This window comes from Tursiops truncatus, chromosome 9 (genome assembly GCF_011762595.2).
Source record: "Tursiops truncatus isolate mTurTru1 chromosome 9, mTurTru1.mat.Y, whole genome shotgun sequence".
In the NCBI taxonomy this organism is placed as follows: domain Eukaryota; kingdom Metazoa; phylum Chordata; class Mammalia; order Artiodactyla; family Delphinidae; genus Tursiops; species Tursiops truncatus.
Genome location: NC_047042.1, coordinates 72144695 through 72153751, shown reverse-complemented (window position 1 = coordinate 72153751; position 9057 = coordinate 72144695).

Here is a 9057-nt window from a genome sequence, read left to right as displayed (position 1 = left end):
GAAAAATAATTAATCATCCTGTTATACAATGTAAGGGAAACAGAGACCTCCAAGTCTCCCCACCGCCCTCAAAAATACAAAAATGTAATTGCTTCTGTCTTGCTAGAAATCCTCATTTCATTTGGCAACACTCCTTGAAAGTCTACCAATTAAACATTCATTTGTGATATTAAGTATTCCCTTTCAAAACAAACAAGAAAAAAATTCTCAAATAGTGCATATTTATGTGGATTTATTCTTTTTTAAGTATATTAAATTAGAAAGATAGAGTAGGACTTCTGAGAGGAGAAAATGGTGAGCAAATTCTAGGTCAAGATTTTCAGTGAAGGAAGGGCTTAGGTGATGTCAGTAGTGCACTGTGAGTTAAAACTGAGAGGAGAGCTCCTCCCTTTTCCTACTCCCTCAGGAAATTTAATTTACCGAAGATCCATTTGATAGCACTGAATGTTGCAGGTTAATGGCCAAAGAGATTATTAGGTGGAGGAGGACTGTGGTATTAGTGCAAGAAAGACTTTAGTCAACACCATACCTTTTCACTAAAAGATAGATTATTTGAGTGAGTTTGGGAATAATAGCTATGAGTAGTACATAGTAAATCTTTATGTATGTATGTATGTATGTATTTATATATGGCTGCGTTGGGTTTTCGTTGCTGCACGCAGGCTTTCTCTGGTTGTGGTGAGCGGAGGCTACTCTGCATTGCGGTGCATGGGCTTCTCATTGCGGTGGCTTCTCTTGTTGCAGAGCACGGGCTCTAGGAGCGCAGGTTTCAGTAGTTGTGGCTCACGGGCTCTAGAGTGCAGGCTCAGTAGTTGTGACGCACAGGCTTAGTTGCTTCGTGGCATGTGGGATCTTCCCAGACCAGGGCTCGAACCCGTGTCCCCTGCATTGGCAGGCAGATTCTTAACCACTGCGCCATCAGGGAGGCTCCATAGTAAATCTTAATAAATATTTGCTTAATTAACAAATAAATGCATGATCAAAGAAGGTAGAAGCAAGTGTCAACATTCAAAGCCATTGAGACAGTATAATGTGTCATTAATTGCCCTGTGCACTTGCTCTAAGCAATACAATGTGAAAATCAGTTGAGCAGAATGCTTGTAGTCATGGATATCCAAAATTCTTGGTGGTTTGACTACAGGTTTTTCCATATTTCTCTTGTCCTCATTTCTTGTCTCACCTTCTCTTCCATAATCCAGAGCTAAGAATGGTCAACATTTCACTCAAGGTGCCCTTGTGGTTTTGCTGAAATCAGAGGCTATACAAACATTCTCAAATTAGCACTTGAAAATCATTGGTTCATCTCTGCCTTATACGTGGAAATATCCATGAAAAATAGGTCTTGCCTAATCATCTGAAATGAGTAAATCAAAGTTTGTGGAAAATCAGGGAATCCTGAGTAATAAAAGCAATGAAAGATAAAGAGCTTGTCCTGCCTCGTGTTTTACAGCCTTATCCTTCTGCACTAGAGGGGCTGTCCCAAAGATCCTTCTAACTCTCCCCTTTATAAAACTCTATATTAGAACAATAATAATTAGAATCTAAGAAATGTTAGTAGACAAATTGGAGTTTAAATGTTCACTTAAAATGTATTTTACATTTTATATAAACTGATCACAAAGCTCATTATATTATTTAATTTTTATCCTTAAATACAAATTATTCTTAGGTGAGAGAATGTTAAACTCTCAATATTTCACTTGAAATCACCTCTTGGCCAAGATGAACTATGGTCTTACATAAACTGTACATTGACTTTAATGGGTCATATATGCCTACTGTGTAAACTATGCCTAGGGAATAATTTAGTAGACTGTAGATTGCATTATCTTCTCAAGACTACTAGGGTACCATTCAGCTTCCTGACACAGTAGACATAATTAATGTTATTTATTCAGTTTCAGATATTTAAAAAAAATTTTAAGTTCATTTTTTAAACATCACATAAAATAATTACAGTTTAGCAAACTTGTTTTATCTGAACTAGTTTAACACTTCCCCAGCTAAGTTCAAAGTTCTCGAGCATTTTATTTAAACTTTTCCTAGGCTCATTACAACTCAGAGAAAAAAAAATTCTCAAATGTAATTGAATATTTTAAAATTAGTATATGTATTGCTATTCAGATTTATCTCAAACACATATTCCCTGACAGTTTAAAAAACATGATCTCCTATTTCATCTCCCCTACCCAGAATTACAAACTAAAAAAAAGTCTTATTTTCTAACATATTAAATGTTGATTAATCTCTTAGGGAGGAACCTACTTTAACCTAGATCTAAAGAAACATTGTAAATTGTATTAATTTCCAATGAGAAATGCAAATACCAAGGGTGCTATATATTTGTGTCCTCTGATGAGTGCATATAATTTTTATAGCTTTGTGATAGGCCTGGTTCAAATGTCTAATGGCGGCAGGTAATGAAAGATGGGTAAATTCATTTCCTCAATAGGGACAGAAGAGCCACCAGGGCCATCAGGCTGTGTTATGTAAATAGGGCAGCTTCTTCCTTGGGTAGGCCTTGAATTGACATTGCCAGCATTCACCAGGAAGATTCTAATTTTACTTGGCTCCCTTTGCTGAACAAGGCTCCTTCGGTTTTATGTATTCTTTCTTTAGGTAAGATAATAACCTCAATCAGGTTGCATTCAATTTTTTTTAGCTGACCGGGAAGCCCTTTTCTCTAAGATGACATTGTAACTTTAGTGTGGTCTGTTATGTCTCAGTTCTCCTGCAGACGACAATCTTATATTCCTAGTGGAACATCATCCACATCAAAACCATATATAAGTGTGCACATATGTATAGACACTTTTGTATTAGCCACTATCATACAGTAGGTGAAGAAGACTGGCAATTTCAAATGGTGAGATAATCTTTGGTTTCAGTTTATAATTCATGCTCTAGTAAGTGAATGTGTTATAATAAAAGTCTGTACTGGATATAAAACTTTTTGTTGGTTTCCAGTTTAATCAAAGTTGTACATATTCAAATAGTTCAACAAGGCTTTTATGAAAATCAGTAGTCTACCACACTCACCCTCTTCCTCCATTTTCCCTGTGCCAGAAGCAACTCCATTCATGACTTTAGTTGATTTGTTTGGTACTAGTCTCTAAATAATGTGATAAAAATTATACATTTTGGTTTCTCAGTTTTATGCATTATCAATCGCCTTCCCATTCCTAAGACTTAACTCTTCTCTACCCACCCCATAATGCATATACATATTGCATAATATAAAATCTTCCCAGTCCCCCCACCCCCAATTTCCCTATATGATTATGTTGTTATTTAGGTTAGATAAATATTATGTTTAGATTATTATGACCATGTAAGCACTATCCAGAACTGAACAATATGGTAAATCATGATTAATTTCCTTTACTGTTCAATGTTCTGTTTTTCCTAGAGATATTACTTTCATTCCTCATTCAAATGATTTTTTTTAATGTATTTGTAACTTATTTAGTACCAAAGACTCCCCAACATTGTCTGTGTCTTCCTTCAAGATGTTCAAGTACATCAGTATACTATCAATTTCATCTTTTTTTGGAGTAGCCTGATATTCTCCAGTACGGACTAGTTGTACTTTATACCTGGTGCATAACAGTCATATGGAACTTCCTGCACCATCACCCTGCATGCGCCCATTGTCTCCACCATGTTGGGTCTGCTATGTCCTACGCCATGTCTTCCTTATAGGTTTAATCCCTTATCTTGTATATAAAATAACATATCCATTTTTTCATGTCTGCAAGTATCTTTTGCTTGGAAATAATTTTCTTTCAGAATTTTCTTGAACCAATTCTCAGTGATGGTTTATTGAGAAGAGGCCATTTGATACTTAATCTTGCTGTATTGCTGAGACTTTTTATCAAGAATGAATCTTCTAGTTTGTCAAATGCTTTTTTTAATGTCTTCTGAGATGATCGTATCATTTTTCTTTTTAATTATGTTAATAAGGCAAATTACATAGATTAAGATTTGAATGGTAAACCAACCTTGTGTTTGTAGGATGAACTCCACTGAGTAATGATTATTTCTTTCATTTGATATATTGTTGGATTATATTTGCAAAAGCTTTGTTTAAAATTCCTGCATTTGTGTTCATGAAGGATATTGATATGTAGTTTTCTTGTTTTGTAACATCTGGTTTTGATTCAAGGTAATACTGACCTCATAGAATAAGTGAGAAAGGATTCCCACCTTTTCAGTTGTCTAGAAAACTTTGTGTAGAATTGAAATTATTTATCCATAAAAGTTTGGTAGAATTCATCAGTGAAGCTATCTGATTTTGGAGTTTTCTTTTTGGTAAGAATGTTAACTTCATATTCTTTTTTTTTTAGATAGACGTAGGCTATTCAGGTTATCTATTTCTTCTTGAAGTCATGTTTGTGCCTTTTAACAAATTTGTCCATTTAAGTTTTTAAAAAGTTTTGAGGGTTTTTTGGAATAGAGTTATTTGTAATATACATTGATCATCTTTTCAAGTAGCTGTAGTATCTGTAGTGATATCATCTCTTTCATTCCTTATTGAGTGATTTGTGTTTTCTCTTTTTTACTCTCTTTTTGGATCAGTATGGCTAGAGTTTTATCAATTTTATTGATTTTCTCAAAGAACAGCTTTTGGTTTCATTTATTTCTTTATTTTATCAATTTTCATCCTGATCTTTATTATTTCCTTTCTTTTTTAACTTAATTTGTAATTTGTTTCCTTTTTCTAGTTTCTTAAGGTAGAAGCTGAGGGTTGATATGAGACCTTTCGTCTTTTTAAATATAGTCATTTAGTGCTAAAGATGTATCCTCAAGTACTGCTTCATTAGTACTTCACCCATTTATTTAGCTCACATAGTTTTGTTTTTACTTTTATTCAGTTCAAAATACTTCCTAACTTCCCTTTTGATTTCTTTTCTGATAATGAGTTATTTAGAAGCATATTACTTTGTTCCGGATATTTGGAGATTTTCCATAAATCTTTCTGTTTTGATTTCCAATTTAATTACACTATGCAGAGAACCATACTTTGTATGACATGATTTCTGTTATATTTATTCACATTTATTTATTGCCTATAATATGTTATCTAAGTAAATTTTCCATGTGAATGTAAAAATAATGTGTATTTGTTGTTGCTGGGTGGAATGTTCTGTAAATATCAATTAGGACAAGTTGGTTGATAATCCAACAGCTTGCTCACATATTCTATATTCTGATTTACTGTCTTCTATCTGTTATTAAAAGAAGGTTATTAAAATTTCTAACTAAAATTGTAAAATTTTTTATTTCTCATTGTAGTTCCATCAGTTTTTGCTTCATATACTTTGAAGCTTTGTTATTAGGTGTATAATTGTTTAAAATCATTAGATTGGTTTAAATGAATTGACAGTTTCATTATTATAAAATTACCTTCTTTATCCCTGCTAATATTCATTGCTGAATAACCTAGTTTAACTGATATTAATACAGTCACTCCAACTTTCTTTTGATTAGTGTTAGTAAGGGTATAGCTTTTTCCACCCTTTCACTTTAAAACTATTTCTTACTGTATATTTAAAGGGAATTTCTTGTAGGAAGCATATGGTTGGGTCTTGCTTTTAGAAACAAATGCAATCCTACAATCTTTGCCTTTTAATTAGGGTAATAAGACATTCAATGTGATTAGTAACTTGAGTGGTTTAAAACTATTATTTGTTTTCTGTTTTTTCCATCTATTCCTTGTTCTCCTTTCCTCTTTTTCTGCCTTGTTTTGGATTAGTCAGATTAAACAAATACTGCTTATGATTGCACTTTATCTCTTTTGTTGGCTTATTCTCTATAACTCTTTATTTATTTCAACGACTACTTTAGGGTTTATAGCTATGTCTTTGACTTCATACAGTTTTCCCTCAAGTGATATAACTTTATGTATAGTGAAGAACCTCACAATAGTATACTTCCATTTCTTTTCTCCCAGCTTTTGTGTTATTTTTTGTTAATTTTATTTTTATGTTATAAACATCACACTGCATTATTATTTTGTTTAAATAGTCAATTATATTTTAGAGAGATTTAAATAATAAGAAAAAATCATAAATATGTACCCATAAATTACTATTTCTAGTCCTCTTCTTTCTTTAACATTTCTGATACTATGGGTCTGCTGGTGTTGAATGCTTTCAGATTTTGTATGTCTGGAAAAGTATTTCACCTTCATTTTCAAAAGATGTTTTTGTTGAGTTTAGAAATCTAGGTTTACCATTATTATCTTTCAGCACCTTAATGACGCTGTTTCACTATCTTCAGTGACAGAAATCTGCTGTCATCCTTATCTTTGTTCCTCTCTACCTAACATGTATTCTCTGGCTACTTTTAAGATTTTGTCTTTATCACTGGCTTTGAACAATTTAGTAATGGTATGCCATGATGTTTAGGGCTTGGAGTTATTTAACTGAGCTTCTTGGGTTTATATGGGTTTATAGTTTTTACCATATTTGGAGAGTTTTGGGCTACCATTTCATCCTTTTTTTTTTTTTTTTTTTTTTTTTTCTGTTCTCTTTCTCTTTCCTAACTCTGGGAACTACAATTACACACATTTTAGGCTACAAGAAGTTGTCCCATAGCTAGCTGGCACTCTGTTCATTTTTGTTCTTATTATTCTTATTTTACTCTGTGTTTCATTTTGGATAGTTTATTTTGTTATGACTTTAAGTGTACTAATTTTTTTTTTTTTTTTTTTTTTTTGCAGCAGTATCTAATCTGCTGTTATTCCCATCTGGAACATTTTGCATCTCACACATTGTAGTTTTTATCTCTAGAAGTTCAACCAAGTCCTTTTTATATCTTATATGTCTTTACATAATTTTTCAAACATATCATATGCAATACAGTTGTAATGTTTTAATGTCATTTTCTTCTAATTCTTAACATCTGTGTTGGTTTTTATTGGTTTACTGATTGATTGATTTTTATCCCCATTATGGGCTGGGTTTCCTTGTTTCTTTGCATGTTTGATAGTTTTTTATTGGATGTCAGACATCATGAATTTTATCTTATTGGATGCTGGATATTTTTGTATTCTTATAAATGTTTTTAAACTTTGTTTTGGGACACAATTTAGTTACTTGGAAAGAGTTTGAATTTTGCTGGTTATGTTTTTAAGATTTCTTTTAAATGGGAGCAGAGCAGTGCTAGATCTAGGGCTATAATTATCCTCATAATTGAGGCAAGATCCTTCTGTATTCTCTTCCTGCATACCTGTGAGTCATATGATTTTCACTATGGTTCTCAGCATTTACCTCTAATCATTTCAAGTGGTTCTTTTTCTGGTTTGGAGTATTTTCATACAAGAATGCACTTATCAGTACTTAGCTGAATGCTTTGAGAGAACCGCCTACAGATATCTGGAGTTCTCTCTCTGTGCAGCTCTTTCTTCTCCAGTATATTTGGAACTCTAGCCACCTTGGTTTCCTCATATTTTCAGATCTTCCCCACTCAGAGTCTGCCAGCTTCTGCCTGGGTTGACTTACTGTGTACCACAGCCTCAAACTCTCTCATGGCAGTAAGCTAGGGAAATCATTGAGCTCACTTTTTCTCCTGAATGTTTCCTGACTCTCAGGGATCATTTTCTTTTATTGACTGATGCCCAGTCTCTTGAAAGCTAGCGTTTCAAATATTTTGTCTGTTTGTTGGTTGTTTTCGTTAGGAATGTAGATTTGGCCCCAGTTACTCTGTGTTGGTCAGGTGTAGTAACATCAAGTTTATGCTTTCTTAATATTTTTATTAAGGTTTTAGTGAGATTTCAACAATGTGCTGTCAATAATTATAAATTGATCTGTAATAGCTGCTAATTATAATATCAATAAAACCAGAAAAAATATGGTACAGTATGCATCAAATAGGAGCATCTGAACATGTAGGTTATCGGAGTACAAAGATCACAGAACCAATAATAAGAGTATCTGGTCCTTGAATGAAACTTGCCATTGATCAGTGTGTCACCCTTTAAGTTTTCTGTTTATTCTTGATTGTCTTATTTGCAAAAAAGATATTATTACAGCTATAGTATCTTCTTCAAAGACTTGTGAAATCATGTTGCATGTAAAATTTCTTTGAAAAATCAACATTTTATGTACATGTAAGACCTCTTTAAATATTTTCGATATTAATTTTATAAAATATTTATTACAAATATTTTTGTAGTATATAATCCATGTATGTTTCATATGTTACTTATATATTTTTCAGGAAAAGCCCATAGTATGAAAACATTAAAAGATCCTAGTAGATTGTAAAATCACTATGTAAAAAAACTTAAAGATAAGATAATGTGAAATAGTACTGGAAAAAGCAAAAAAAAAAAAAAAAAAAAAAAAACCCACAAAAAACACATTTAAATGACAGAGATTACTATAGCATTGATTGCAAACTGTGGGGTCTATTGCTTTTAAAAGCATAACATCAAGCACAATGCTAAATTGTTTTAAATACAACTATGGAATTACTGAGAGTAATCTTTTCCCATTTATGTCAAAGATAAAAGATAATTCGTGATGATGCATAGCTATTTTCCTGTCATCATAATCGAACTTATTCTCTAAACTGTGTTAACAACAGGAATGATCAGGGAGCCTACCCACTGATATCTTACTACACATATAACTAGTGATACAAATTTTAGACCACAGTTTATGCTTTCAAAATGCTTTCACTTTCATAAAATTCCATGTGCATTTATATATTCATATGAATATCATATTTAAGATCATGAAATGCATTTACTCTAGTTTAGCAAACTAGGAGTATAATTTTTGACTTGATAAAATTTATTCAATACTTTATTTGCTTAAATTAATACTAGCAATAAAGATATGTTATCAAGTTTAGGAACTAAATCTGTGAGTTGGAAAAATCTGAATTCAGATGCTGGCTCCATTAGTAAGGTTGCCAGATAAAATATAGCGTGCCCAGGTCTACATTTATTTTTACATCTTTATTGGAGTATAATTGCTCTACAATGGTGTGCTATTTTCCGCTTTATAACAAAGTGAATCAGTTATACATGTACATATGTTCCCATCT